Raw genomic sequence first — 14,880 nt, 5'->3', positions numbered from 1 at the left:
TTTTATGGTTTTTAAGGAGTCTCTTTATCTTACCAAGCCTGAATTTATTTGATCCAAAGCAAAATCAATACAATTTTGAAATGTTTTTACCATTTTTAAAGTAACTGTTTTCTATTTGAATTTAAAATATAATTTATTCCTGTAAATCCAAAGCTGACTTCTTCAGAAATCATTCTAATAATCTGATTTGCTGCTCAAAAAACATTTATTATTATTATGTTGAAAACAGTTGAGTAGATTTATTTCAGGTTTCTTTTATGAACGAAAGTTCAGAAAAACAGCATTTATCTGAAATAGAAATCTTTTGTAACATTATAAATATCTTTATCATCTTTTGTTTTGATCAATTTAAAAATTCCAAAAGTATTATTTTTTGTCATTTCTTTCCAAAAAAAAAAAGACTGACTCCAAGCTTTGAATGGCATACTGTATAATGTTACAAAACCTTTATTTCAGATAAATGCAGATCTTTGGATCTTTCTATTCATCAAAGAATCCTAAAAAAGTAACTCAACTGTTTTAAATATTAATGATAATAATAATAATAATAATAATATAAAAAATGTTTACTGAACAACAAATCAGCATGTAATGATGCTAAAAATGTAGCTTTGATCACTGGAATAAATTACACTTTTAAACATATTCAGATAGAAAGCAGTTATTTTAAATAATAAAAATATTTCACAATATTACTGCTTTTGCTGTATTTTGGATCAAATAAATGCAGGCTTGGTGAGCAGAAGAGAATTCTTAAGTACAATAAGATACAAAAATACTTTTGTCTGGTAGTTTATATTTTGAAAATGATATACACATAGAATACACACACCTCCTGGGTCTTAAATTTATTTAGCATCACCAAATTAACCTGTTTAAAATATAAACTGCTAGATAAAATGTAACAATAAATTGACTGTAATGCTTCATGTGAGGTACAGTGTTGGTTTTTCTTTTCAGACTAAAACTTTATTTTTCGTTTTGGAAAGTTTGTAATTGACAAATATCACCTTGAGCGAACCATCACTGCCAAAGCGGTCTAGTCGAACAATTCGACTCTCAAACAATACGAAAACTTGGGACGTGGTTTCTGCACTTCACTGTTAGGGTGATATGATACCTGTCAAGTTGATGGAGGTCCCATCCTCCGGCCTCCTCCAGGTCTGCAGGCAGAAGCCTGTTCTCCAACCAGGCCCCCCTCCGCCCCGGCGTACAGTGCGGCCCATTAAAATTAAAGCAGCTCCTTACTGTTGAAACGTCATGTCTATCCCATTCCCCAACATGCGTTGGGAACAAAGGGAACAATCTATTTTCCTGATAGAAGCCAGCAGTTGGTAAGAGGTTTGAGATGAGTGCGAGGATACAATTTGCCTAGAGAGTGCCCGAGGATCAAGCCAGCCCTGACTCACTCTGGAATGAGGCTGTCAGCTGGCAACCAGCAGTAATTGCTTCCCATGGCAGGACCCCACCAGCCAGAGAAGAATGTGTGCGTGGAGCTCGTCAACCCGGGGATCAATTTTCACAACAGCCCAATCATAATTGTTTTCTAAGGATATGGAACTTGTTGCGAATGCGAGCGGAGGGCGAGGCCTGATTGACACTCATTGACCGGCGCGAGCAGGTTAGGGCCGATCTAGCTCGCGGCTTGGAGGCTCTGGTTTGTCACTCAGGTTGAGGGGAGAAGAATAAGAAACTCCAGACCCCGAAGAAGCCAAAGATGCAGCTGGAACTGCCAATCCACACAAAGCGAAACGGTGCTGTAAGCACACAGGTTTCTAAACCGTTTCTCAATTACCAAAATTTCAACGCGTTATTTAAACGGGTGCTTCGATACTGCACGATACAGAAGTCCTTGAATGTCCTGCATAGTGAATGCTCAGTCCACTAACGATCTATCATCTGTCTAGAGATAATTTCGTACGCTGTCAAGCACCGAATTGAATTGTAGGACACTTGGATGGCTGCTGCCACCGCCAACGGGTCCCAAGACCATCTCAAATGTCACTTCAGCCGACTGCTAACATGTGGCCCTTTGGCCAGTGTCTCTGACACGCTATTATCTGTCTGGAGAAGAGACGACGCGGTGTTGTCAGAAACCCGTGTCTCTACACATGTATCCATCACAGAGTGGCAGATGGCTTGGATCAAATTATTTTTTGTGTAAAAGGCCGTGTGAAGTTTCAAAACGTGACTGCCGCAGATGCCTCTCACAGGAGGCATAATAGAGCATCTTGTGTGGCGGCTGCAGATGCCTCTTGCAAAAGGCATAATAGAGGAGCACCTTGGGAGAATCCAGCAGCCATACGGATGAGGCTGCGGTTTTTCTTCTGGCTCAACCCAACAGATTTACAAAAGAATGCATTAAGGTACCAGGAGGCCCCTAACCGATGTGGGCTCGAACGTCAGCGAATCTTTTGTGTTTGTTCTAAACGTCAACACTAATGCGCAAGTACAGACTCCAGTACTAATTCAACCTTCGCTGGCTCTAAATATATGACTAAATCTAGTGCATATATATGTATCTATTTCTGACATAAATATGTCAGTGAGTATGCATCATTACAGACTAACAAGTAAGTCTCACTGGGATGCTCCTTCCGCTCTTCTGTCGCTGCCTTCATTAGCATCATCGTGAGGGGAAAATGAATGGCGCATCCCCATAGCATTGTTTAGTAGCATGTGCTGCCTGCGCCCCTTCACCAAGGCCCTGTTTATTGAAATCTCTTTGTTGATCCGATCAAAAGTGAACGGGCATCTTAAATGCATATCCTGTAACCTATTGTGCCATGAAAATCTATGGATTTCATGGATAAGTGGCTTGCAACCACATAAAGTCAGTATGTTTTTACACTATAATCACTTTTCCCCCAAATTATGTTTGCGTAATCGCAATTTTGGATTTGGCGAACATACATAAATTGAAATATTATAAGAAAATTTATAAATTAGATCATTCATCAATGATATACAGTACTCATTATGTCACTGTTTCTATTCATTGGTTAATAAATTTTTTTTTTAATATATAATATAATATAATATAATAATGTCTGATTAGGCAAACATACAAATATAAATCTAAATGTTAAGAAATTACACATTTTATTGATAAATAAAGTTAATAAATTAAAATGAGTAAATATTGTTATTATATGACCCAAAAATTCAGTACTTACTGCTTTCATTGTAAATGATTCATAAATGACATACAGCTCTCATTATGTCTCTGTTTTTATGCTTTGTTAATTTTTTTTTTTTTTTTTTTTTTGATAATGTTTGCGCAATTGCAATTATAGTTTTGGCAAACTTACATAAATTAAAATATGAAAAAAAGTTAATGACGATTAAGAAATTAAAAATTATTTATATAAATGAAAATGAAAAGAAAATGAAAATATGATACTTACTGCTTTCAGAAAATTAAAAATTAAATTAAAATAAGTGTAAAAAAATGAGAATGAAAAAGAAAAGGTTTTTTTGACCCACACAGTATCTACTGGTTTCATTGTAAATGATTCATAAATGACATACAGCACTCATTATGTCACTGTTTTTATGTTCTGTATTAATTATGTTTGTGAAATTGCAATTTCTGATAAGACCAACATATAAATGAATATCTAAATGTGAAGAAATAAAATTTTTAATTAATAAATGAGAGTGTAAATGATATTTGCATAAATCGTAATTTCTGATTATGCAAATATATGAATAAATATATAAATTAAAAGAAATTAAAAATAGAATATAATCGAAAATTAAAAATCAAATTAGAAATAAAAAAAATGATTAAGATTAAATTAGTAAATGTATTTTTAAAAATAAATTTAGAACTTACTGGTTTTATTGTAAATGATTCATAAATAACATACATGTGACTGTTTTTATGCTTTTTTTATTATGTTTGCACAATTGCAATTTCTGATTAGGCAAACATACAAATGAAAATCTAAATGTGAAGAAATTAAAAATTAAACTAATAAATGAGATGAATGAATTATTCATATATTATATTATATATTAAGTATATTAATTTAATAAATTAAATGACTGAATATTGTTATTATATGACCCACAAATTCAGTTCCTCCTGGTTTTACTCTGAATGATATTTGCACAAATCGTAATTTCTGATTAAGCAAATATATTAATAAATATATAAATATAAAGAAATGAAAACTAGAAAATAATAGAAAATTAAACAAGATTACATTAGTAAATGTTTTTTATCATTAACAAATTCAGTACTTACTGGTTTCATTGTAAATGTTTCATAAATGTTTACAGCAGTCATCATGTCAGTTTTAATTAATTTATTTCTTTAAATAATGTTTGCACAATTGCAATTTCCCATTAGGCAAACATGAAAATATTAAATTAATAAATGAGATTAAGTTTATGAATTAAATTAGTAAATGAACCACTAATTCAGTACTGGTTTTGTTGTGAATAATTCAAAAATGGTATTATTTGCAATAAATAATATATCTTAAGTGTAATAATAACTTTAAAAAAAATGCATCCTTCTTTATCATCCCTTTCCCTCCAACCACCTGGATTCATTCTAGCAACGCCTACTTTTCACAATCCATTAAATTCCCTATGGATAAAATCAAGACCTGTCCTATAGTTTTTCTTGTCAGTCAAATAGGCTGCGAACGCCGTTTCATGTCGGTTTTAAAGCATGAATATGCACGCAGCTCCATGCTGTTTACTATGGGCTACAGCAGGTGTCCCCAAATCCGACCCAGAGTCATGCACACACACACACACAAAACACACACACACACACACACACACACACACACACACACACACACACACACACACATGTTGGGTTTACATGTTTTATGGGGACATTCCATAGGCGTAATGGTTTTTATACTGTACAAACCTTACTTTCTATCGCCCTACACCTACCCTACACCTAAACCTAGCCCTCACAGGAGATTGTGCCCACTTTTACTTCCTCAAAAAAACTCATTGTGCATGATTTATAAGCCTGTTTCCTCATGGGGACCTGAGAAATGTCCCCACAAGGTCAAAATCTACTGGTATTCCTATCTTTGTGGGGACATTTGGTCCCCACAACGTGATGAATACCAGGTACACACACACACACACACACACACACACACACACACACACACACACACACACACACACACACACACGCACTCACTCAATACACACACACAAACACTCGCACCGACTGTCACCCTGTCACTGGTGTTGTGTCAGGCCCAGAGGTGGACCTGCAAATGACTCCTCAGGCTCATCAGTTTGCTGCTCCAAAATAGTTGTCACGGCAGGAAACCTCTGGAGCTCCTTGATGTGGTGTACAGCTTACCTACAGGCAGGGCTTTGTCTATGCCAGCCTCTTCCCTGTGAGCGGATGAGTGCTGCATGACTACCGTAGCACACAGCCAGCCCTCGTACAGCAGCAGGAGACGGAGCTCACAGCAGGGTTTACGTGCGTGTTGTGCATCTGTGCGTGTGTGTCTGTGTGTGTGCTAGGCATCTGTTGTAATGACTATGTTGATTGGCGATCGTGTGTGCGTGTGTGTGTGTGTGTGTGTGTGTGTGTGTGTGTGTGTGTGTGTGTGTGTGTGTGTGTGTTTGTGTGTTAACCCACAGGAATTAATTAGCCTGTCTTTTACAGAACAGAGGTGTCTATTGTATGTTGGGACAGCATGCTGAGAGGAGTGATTTTTTTATTTTAGATTATTTATTCATTATGTTTTTTTTTTTTACATGGGTAGTCGTGCTGAGATTTTGTCTTGGAAGTATATGATGATAATCATGCAAATCTGGCAAATGACTTCATACATGCTGATGAGGTCAAATGTCTTATATCAAGAAATTAATGCATTAATGCAGGTCGGCTGATGCTCATTCTACACTTGTCTGAATCAGCATTTAGACAGCTGACAAAACTGCAGTGCTGGCATTTGCAGTTGTCAACAAAGCTCATGACGAAAACGTAGGCTACCTGTGGGAACTGTTTCGCAAGACCAGAAATACATACCGCCATGTAAGTTTAATGACATATTATTTGTGAAATGTCCACTGGGTGGCGCTAAAAGAGCGTTCGTTTTTTCCCCCGGAACAGATGAACGTACATACGGTATGTTGTGCAGCTGGTTTGTAGGTGTCACCGCAGTTCTAACTTGAAATGTCCGTTGAGTGGCGCTATAACTCTAAATCTCTGTGACGTTTTAAAATAAGGTACTATCTGCACTACACCTAAACCCACCAGATAGTATGAATACTATCAAAAGCGAATATGATGTAAAAATGCAATCGCAATCGTTTTCCACGGGATTCGTACCCAAGGATTCCACATCCTAATTCAAATGCCGGCTGAGCTACGGAGCAAGCTTGTTACATCCGCAAAGTAAAACATACAGAGCTGTAATCATAACTTGATTAACTTAAAGGGACACTCCACTTTTTTTGGAAATAGGCTCATTCTCCAACTCCCCCACAAGTTAATAAGTTGATTTTTACCATTTTGAAATCCATTCAGCATAGCTTAGCATAGATCATTGAATCCAATTAGACCAGTAGCATCGCCTGCTGCATCCATATTACGGCAGCAAACTTCCTTGACTATTACACTGGAATGGGAGTGTAGTTCTTAATCTTATCGGCATAGAAAATCGCATCTTTACATTTTCCGCCGGTCTTAGTACACGATATAACTGCAGAAGAGTCAAGTTTTAAATAGGACAAATACCGAAACTCATTGGTTATTTTTGAACGCGATGCTATTGGTCTAATAGGATTCAATGATCTATGCTAAGCTATGATAAAAGTGATATCGCCAGAACAGGAGAACGGCTGAATGGATTTCAAAATGGTAAAACTCAACTTATTAACTCAGGGGAAGTTGGAGAATGAGCCTATTTCCAAAAAAAGTGGAGTGTTCCTTTAAACGAAAATTATTACAAGTGCTTGCTGTTTTACCACCTCTAGTGTTCATTTCTATTGGAAACTGCAGGGTATGTACTTATTGGTATGTATTTCACGTCTTGTGAAAAAGCTCCAATGGGTTCGTTTTCGTCATGAGCTCAGGTAACAACCAAGATGTCTTTTATTTGCTTAAATGTGATGTTAAAGTTTTTTCTTATCTTAACTTCTTATGAAGCTACGAGAGTACTTTTTGTGCGCAAAGAACAGAAAAATAACTTTATTCAAGAATTTCTTCTCTTCCGTGTCAGTCTTCGACGCTCATTCATGACAATATCACTAAGCAAAGAAATTGTTGAATAAAGTCTCTATTTTTTTTCGCACAAACGTGTTCTCGTAGCTTGATTAAATTAAGGTTGGACCACAAATGTCATGGACTGTTTTTTCAGTGTCCTTACTAACTTTCTGGGCCTTAAATGTGGTAGATGGGTTGCTGTCTTCGCAGGGTCAGAAAGCTCTCGGATTTCATCAAAAATATCTTCATTTGTGTTTTGAAGATGAACGAAAGTCTTACGGGTTTGGAACGACATGAGGGTGTGTAATTGATGACAATTTTCATTTTTGGGTAAATTAATTCTTTAAGGGTTATACATAAGATAAAACGTAAAATAAGTATTTTTTTAATTGATGTGAAATTGTATCAAAAATTACATTGAATATACAAATGCATTGATATATTTTCAAAATCATGCCTTTAGTCATTATATTTGTATTTTGGTATAAATAAGTGGCAGTTTCTCTCAGCAGATTATGCGGTTGTGGGATATGAAATGCCCATTTGAATACATGAATTGTTTAATGTAGAAGCTATTATGTTTATGAAGGCCAAAAGCAGCAGAGTTGGACAGTATGTGAGGCCTTAACAATGAAATAAAAAATAATGTCTAATGTCTAATCTAATGTGTTTTTTTGTTTTTCATAATTAAAAAAAAAACTGAACAGTGCTGATCACACATGTTCTGTTAAACTAAAAAGAGGAAAAGTTATGACTGGTAAGGAAAACAGTTATAATTGGAAAGTTAGCAGAGCTGAGATGGAAATCAATAATGAGGTGGCTTTGACAGTTACAGATTTGAAAAACAAGAAGGTGGGAAAAAAAGAATCCTAAACTCTAACAAAAAGAACTATTTCAGCATCAAAAGGGTTCTTCAGGCTGATATGATTCTATGCAAACCTGTTACTAAGTGTAAAAAAAAAAAAAAACTTTTAAAGGGAACCCTAGGTAAATTATGTCTCTTACTGAAATATGTAGTAGAAAATCCATGAAATATTGAAAATATTTATTTACAAAATCCACATTGTTATATACATATTTTGGACTATGGGGGGCACCATTATTTAACCCTCTGGGCCTCCTCATTAAGGGGTCACACTTGGCTCCCTCGCGGTCAAAAGTGACCGAAGCCTTAAAAAGTAACTTTTTTTTTTCTTCAGGAAAATCAATTAAATACATTTTTGTTCAATAATATTTTGTAATTATTATTTAGAATTTTGAGCATTTTTTATGAATCTATGCAATATTTATACAGTTTTAATGAGCAATTTTTTCCCAGTAGAATTATATTTTATATTATATGTTTTAATTAATTATGTATTTATTATTTTTCAATAAATACAACATTTCACATTAAAATAGAGTAAAAGCATTTAAAATCCATTTTTTTTAAGTGAAAATTGCACCATCTAGTGGCATAAAAAATAAAAACTTGTGTAATGCCATGTAAACTCCTGTATCTCCCTATATACATATATACAGGGGCTTTGGGATTCCTATTGTTTTTTTTCTTTTTACTGTTTCTTCATTTTATTAGGCTTTGCATTTAGAAATATATTCAGACATTCTAAAAGATAAATTTTGGCAAGGTTTAGATATTTTTTTGATTGGATAAATATCAGGTTTTGCATTTTTCTGCTTATTTCTGTGTGTCTGTGTGTGTGTGTGTGTGTGTGTGTGTGTGTGCGTGTGTGTGTCAGTTCTGTACTTTTGTTATTTTAGAGTGTCAGTCCTTGCTTGCTGAACACTTCTTTTCAGCACAGTTGCTCATTTGTAGCTTTTATTACCAAAAGATTATCTGAATTATCACATTTTTTCATATTTCCCATTCATTTCCTATGTCGGTCATTTTTGACCGCGAAGGAGCCAAGTGTGACTAATTTTTTTTTGACCCTTTAACATATCCGAATCAAGTCACTGATTTTTTTTTTTGTACTCACATAGCTAATGCAACAAAAGTCACCAAGTGTCATCTCATTCTGATGAAGCTACGATTTTTAAAAATTCAAAACATAAAATTTTTCGGTCAAAAATGACCGAAGAGGCCCAGAGGGTTAAATTATTTAAGCACTATGTGTTGCTATTTTTACCGCAACACAATTGGAATACACAACTTGGAAAATAAACGACGAGCACAGCTACTGAAAGAGCTTATAGGTGATGGACATAAGCGAAGGCTTAAACCAATTGCTGTACCATATGATTTTCCCTACAAAGTGTCTAAATGTCCCCTGGATATTGCGTGAAATCTGTGCTAAAAAAAACCTCCTTTAGTGGATGTGGCGTCATGACAAGGATCGGCATGTTTACACCGTTTGTAAGCTCTTTCAGTAGCTGTGGTCCACTAAAAGCCTCAAAGGCATGAGGGCTGAAGCTGAGAGAACAAAGACGCAGGTCTTTACGAAGTTTTATTCGTCCATGGGCATCTTCCCATTCTTTTATTCACTTCTTATCACTAGGAATGCAGACTTACATCGCTTCTCTTGTTGCCCTTTGATTGAAAATTACAACCAAAAGCGGCACAATGTGGCATCGTTTCAGTATTTTAATTTCCGAGTTGTGTTGTAGTAAAAATAGCAACAGATAGTGCCAGCAGCTCACTGAGTGCAACTGTTTTACGTAATCAAAATAATGGAACCCCCCATAGTCCAAAATATATATAAAATGATGTGGATTTTTAAAATAACATAAATCTTTTATGAATTTTCTACTACATATTTTAGTAAGAGACATTATTTACATTATATTAAACCATACAAGTCTTAAAACCCAGGGTTCCCTTAGATTTCTGCACAGATTTCGAACTTCAAGTATTTACCCCAGTAGAAAGTAAGACTTTCTGATTGAATATAAATCAAATGTAACCTAAGCTTGGCCAAGACAACTTATTTTATATGGTGTTAAATTAAATTATAATCCATACTACCGGTGCAGCCCACTTCATAGTGCCTAACCAGGGGTCAGGACTCAGCGCTGAGAACAGAGCGGCTAAGTAATTGCCTGTAACTCAGGTGTTAGGTGACTGTGCTGGTCAAAGGTCAGACTGTTTTTTTTTTGTCCTGAGCAGAGAAAATGGCCACCAAACTGCATTCCAATTGACCGCTCTCATTATAATCTCTCCGAACGCCCGTCACTCTTCTCTGCCCAGATTTCCCAAATCCCCGGCCTCCCCTGCTCAACCACGCAGGACCCAAGGACGACGCAGTGTCACTGTTCAACACAGGCGCCCTTGTAAACACAACACTCGCAACACGTGTATCAAGTCGGCTGATCGCTTCGGTTTCACCGCGATCAAATTTAGCATCGGGCTGGGTGCACCTCTCGCCGCTACCTTTGCAGAATCTCAAGTATCTTATGCAAACTGTGTGCGTTTGTTGGGGAGCTCTGGCAGCGACTGATGAGTGTCTCATTATCTCCACACCAGCCGTACACAGTAAGAAGAGCATAATCAAAGCCTGGGGGTACGTATTAATTATCCTTTTGAATAGTGATGAAATTTTAAAAAGATCTCCTTAAGGCTCCCATCATCAGCAGATGAAACAAAGCTCGGCACAGCTTGCGCGTTGAGGCTCACATGTGTTTTTACATCTGTTCAGGATATTTCAATTTGATGCTCAACAAGCTGAGCCTGAGATTAAAGGATCATACGTGTCATCCACACAAACATCACTTCCAGAGCAGGCGAGCGTACGTGAACTCAGCTTTTCCATGTGAGAGGCGTCACCGCCGCAGACGACGCAGTCGCACTTCTGTCTCCACGCGTGCGAGGGTGTGTGTGTCCTCTGCGAGTGAAGGCTGATGCGATGCCTCTCACATGTTTGAGATGTCGAGGAAGGAGTCTTTTCTTTTCACTCTGTGTGTGTGTGTGTGTGATGAAATTTGCTTTTAAGAAATATTTATGAGCCGGTGCCCTTTTTAAAAAAAAAAAAGAAAAAAGAAAGCGTTGTCTTTAATGAACATGTTTTAGAGATTGTTTCAGCATCTATAATTTATAAGGTAAGACTTCATCTGTGAACAGGGCTAGTTTGTAAATGTGAATACTTAATAATAATGAAAAAAATACATCTCACACAGCTGCTGTACTGGCATAATATGACACTTCTGGAGCAGACAGATATTCTCGGTAGAAGGCCGGTGTGTGTGTGTGTGTGTGTGTGTGTGTGGGGGGGGGGGGGGGGGGGTGTTCTCCCCTATAGTGAGTGTACATGTGTTGACATTGGCAGCATTTGATATTGGCAAATCGGTTTGCACAAATGGCCTCCCCTACTGAAGCGATAAGAATCTTATTACTATAGTGTACATACAATTAGCACCTAATTAGTCAGCTTGTACTTTGGAACCCTATTTATGAATCTATTTCTGGAAGATTTCTAAATACAGGACTGAGAAACATTTGTTCTGGATTTGGATATAACATAAACTTAAAAAACTAGCTGTCTACTGCCTTCATAGGCAGCTGCCTTCCAAGCTAAATTGAAACCTTGTTAAGTGATGGATTTGGAACGCTGCACAAAGGTAGCAACCCTATTTGTTGCAAAAAATAGCGCTCCCCTAGTTTGCTGGTCTTTCAGCCTGGCCAGGCTTGTCTTCAGATGGTCTAGCCAGACTTCCGGTCTTGTCAAGCTGGTATTTAGCCAGCTAACAAAAAATGTGTTCCAAGATTGTTTTGCTAACATTCACACTCAGTTATGAAAACGTTATTTCTGAATGTTTTGTAAACGTTCAAACCTCCCAGTTTTTTAACGTTTGAGAAAACATTCAAATGTACCATTGTCATAATGTTATGAAAACGTTTTTACTATGTCATAACGTTATGAGAACCAACGGTTTGTACAAATAACATCAAAAGAACATTACGAGAATGTAGTTCTAAGACCATTTTCTCTTAACATGAGAACCTCAATCGTGTACAAGTCACATCAAAAGAACGTTACGAGAATGTAGTTATAAGAATGTTTTCTTTTAACATTACGAGAGCCTCAATTGTGTACAAGTAACATCAAAAAAACATTCTAAGACTGTTGTTCTAAGAACGTTTTCTCTTAACATTACGAGTAACTCAATTGTGTAAAAGTAGCATCAAAGGAACATTTGGAGAATGTTGTTTTAAGACCATTTTCTCTTATATGAGAACCTCAATTGTGTATAAATAACATCAAAAAACATTACGCGAATGCGGCAATAAGAACATTTTCTTTTAACATTACGAGAACCTCAATTGTGTACAAATAACACTGAAAAAACATTCCAAGACTGTTGTTCTAAGACCGTTTTCTGAAAACATTATGAGAACCTCAATCGTATATGAGTAACATCAAAATAACATTCAGAGAATGTTGTTCTAAGACCATTTTCTCTTATACGAGAACCTCAATCGTGTACAAATAACATCCAAAAAACATTCCAAGGCTGTTGTTCTAAGTCAGTTTTCTCTTAACATTATGAGAACATCAATCATGAACAAATAACATCAAAAGAATGTTGTTATAAGAATGTTTTCTTTTAACATTACAACCTCAATTGTGTACAAATAACATCAAAAGAACATTTAGAAAATGTTGTTCTAAGAGTATGTAAATGAACCATTAATAATGTTATTAGAACATCCTATAAACATAATTTTAAGAGTGTTCTGTCCTAACCTTTAATGAAAAAACGTTAATGAAAGTTGTGGGACGTTTGCTGTGGGAGCGGCTAACTAGTGTCTTCCAGCCTGACCTGCTGAAAAGTGCCTAAAGCCCATCTAAACGGACCAGAGTGGGAGACCATCTAGGACCAGCAAACAAGCAAAGGCTATTTTAAGATAGCTTGGTGTTAGCATCAGTGTTGTAGTGCTCTCAACTTTGTTGTAGTGGAAAGGTCCCCACAATAACAGACTGATGTGTAAAACTCTTGAACATATTTTAAAGATTCTATGCTGAGAACTTTACATATTTCACATACTTTTGAAAATACAGAGATTATTTGATGCTGATAAGTGCTCATCATCACAGTTGTAAACATGACGGCTTTCTTCTTTCATGAGGAGGTTTGGCACCATAGCATCTTGGTTTCCAGGCGGAACTTAAAGAACACAACACACACATCTTGAAAACTCTGTATAATTTATTCAGTCCACTGACAACTTCGAAACTCCTAAAGCATTTTTATATTTTGTGTGTCATATGCATCAGACGTTCAGCCAATGGTCCGTGGGCGTGACGTCTGAGGCTGAGACTGAAAAGTGCCCAAAACCCTTCTAAGTAGACCAGACTGAGAGACCATGTAGGACCAGCAAACAAGCAAAGGCTATTTTAAGATAGCTTTCTGTTAGCATCAGTGTTGTAGCACTCTCAACTTTGTTGTAGACTCAACTCTGTTCTTATTTTAATCCAAGACCCTATTTTCAGGAGCATTCATACTTGGCCTGGACTTGAATTAGCTGGTCTGCACTAATCATAGAAAACTTGGTCCTGGACTTAAGACTTTAGTCTGATTATCTGCCATTCTTTACCTCACCTCTCAAGCTCTGTTGGTTTGGATGGGGTCTGGCAGACATTTTCAGGTTTCTCCAGAAATGTTTGATTTGGTTCAAGCCCAGGCTCTGGCTGAGCCACTCAAGGACATTCACAGAGTTGTCTGTAAGCCACTCTTGCTTTGTGCTCAGGGTCATTGTCCTGTTGGAAGGTGAGCCTTCTGTCCAGTCTGAGGTTCTGAATGGTGATGAGCAGTGCCTGGTTTCCTTTAAACATGATGCTTGGAACTGAGGTTCATCAGACCACAGAATCTTGTTTCTCACAGTTTGAGGGTCCTTCAGGCGCTTTTTTGCAAATTCCAAGTGTGTTTTCATGTGTCTTCACTGAGGAGAGGATAGAGTCTTGCCACACCACCATGAAGCCCAGATCCGTAAAGTGTTGTGGTGATGTTTGTCCTTCTGTAAGTTTCTTCCATCTGCGTTATGATCATGAAGCTCAACTAGAGTGACCATAAGGTTCTTGGTCACCACTCTAGCCAAGGCCCTTCTCCATCAAATGCTCAGTCTGACCAGAAGGCCAGCTCTAAAAAGAGTCCTGGTTGTTTCTTTCTTCCTCCATTAAGGGTAACAGAGACTACATGCTTCTGTGAACCTTCAGTGCAGCAGATTTTTTTTTTCTGAACTCTTCCCCAGATGTGTGGCTTGATGCAATCCTGTTTCTGAGCTCTACAGGCATTTTTTTTACCTCAGGGCTTGGTTTTTGCTCTGATATTAATTTTCAGCTGTTAGACATTTTATTAAGACGTGTGCCTTTCCAAATTATACCCATTCAATTGAATTTGCCACAGGTTAACTTCACTCGAAGTGTATTAACATCTACAAGCAATGTGAATCTTATGCAATGAAATCATTTACATTTTTTATATTTAATAAATTTGCTAAGACGTTAAAAACCTGTTTTTGCTTTGACATTATGGTGTATGGAGTGTAGATTTATGTGGAAAAAAGTAGTTTAACATAAGACAGCAACATAACAAAATGTGAAAAAAATAAAGGGGTATGAATACTTTTGCTGTATTGGGTAAGTCATCTGGTTACAACTTTGTTTAATCAATACTTTTGATATAAAATCTGTCATTCTTCCTGCTTCGTCCACCCTCATGGATTGTTTTGTTTTGTT

At 36.7% G+C, this 14,880-nt stretch overlaps 1 protein-coding gene across 1 annotated transcript in view; it reads right to left on the bottom strand.

Annotated features, from left to right (window-relative positions):
* crlf2 (cytokine receptor like factor 2) overlaps positions 1–14,880 on the bottom strand; it is a 53,380-nt gene that overhangs the window by 25,968 nt on the left and 12,532 nt on the right. The gene's annotated exons all lie outside the window — the stretch shown is intronic.

The sequence above is a fragment of the Garra rufa genome, chromosome 8, assembly GCF_049309525.1.
Source record: "Garra rufa chromosome 8, GarRuf1.0, whole genome shotgun sequence".
Lineage (NCBI taxonomy): Eukaryota > Metazoa > Chordata > Actinopteri > Cypriniformes > Cyprinidae > Garra > Garra rufa.
This window is presented reverse-complemented; position numbering and strand designations above follow the sequence as displayed.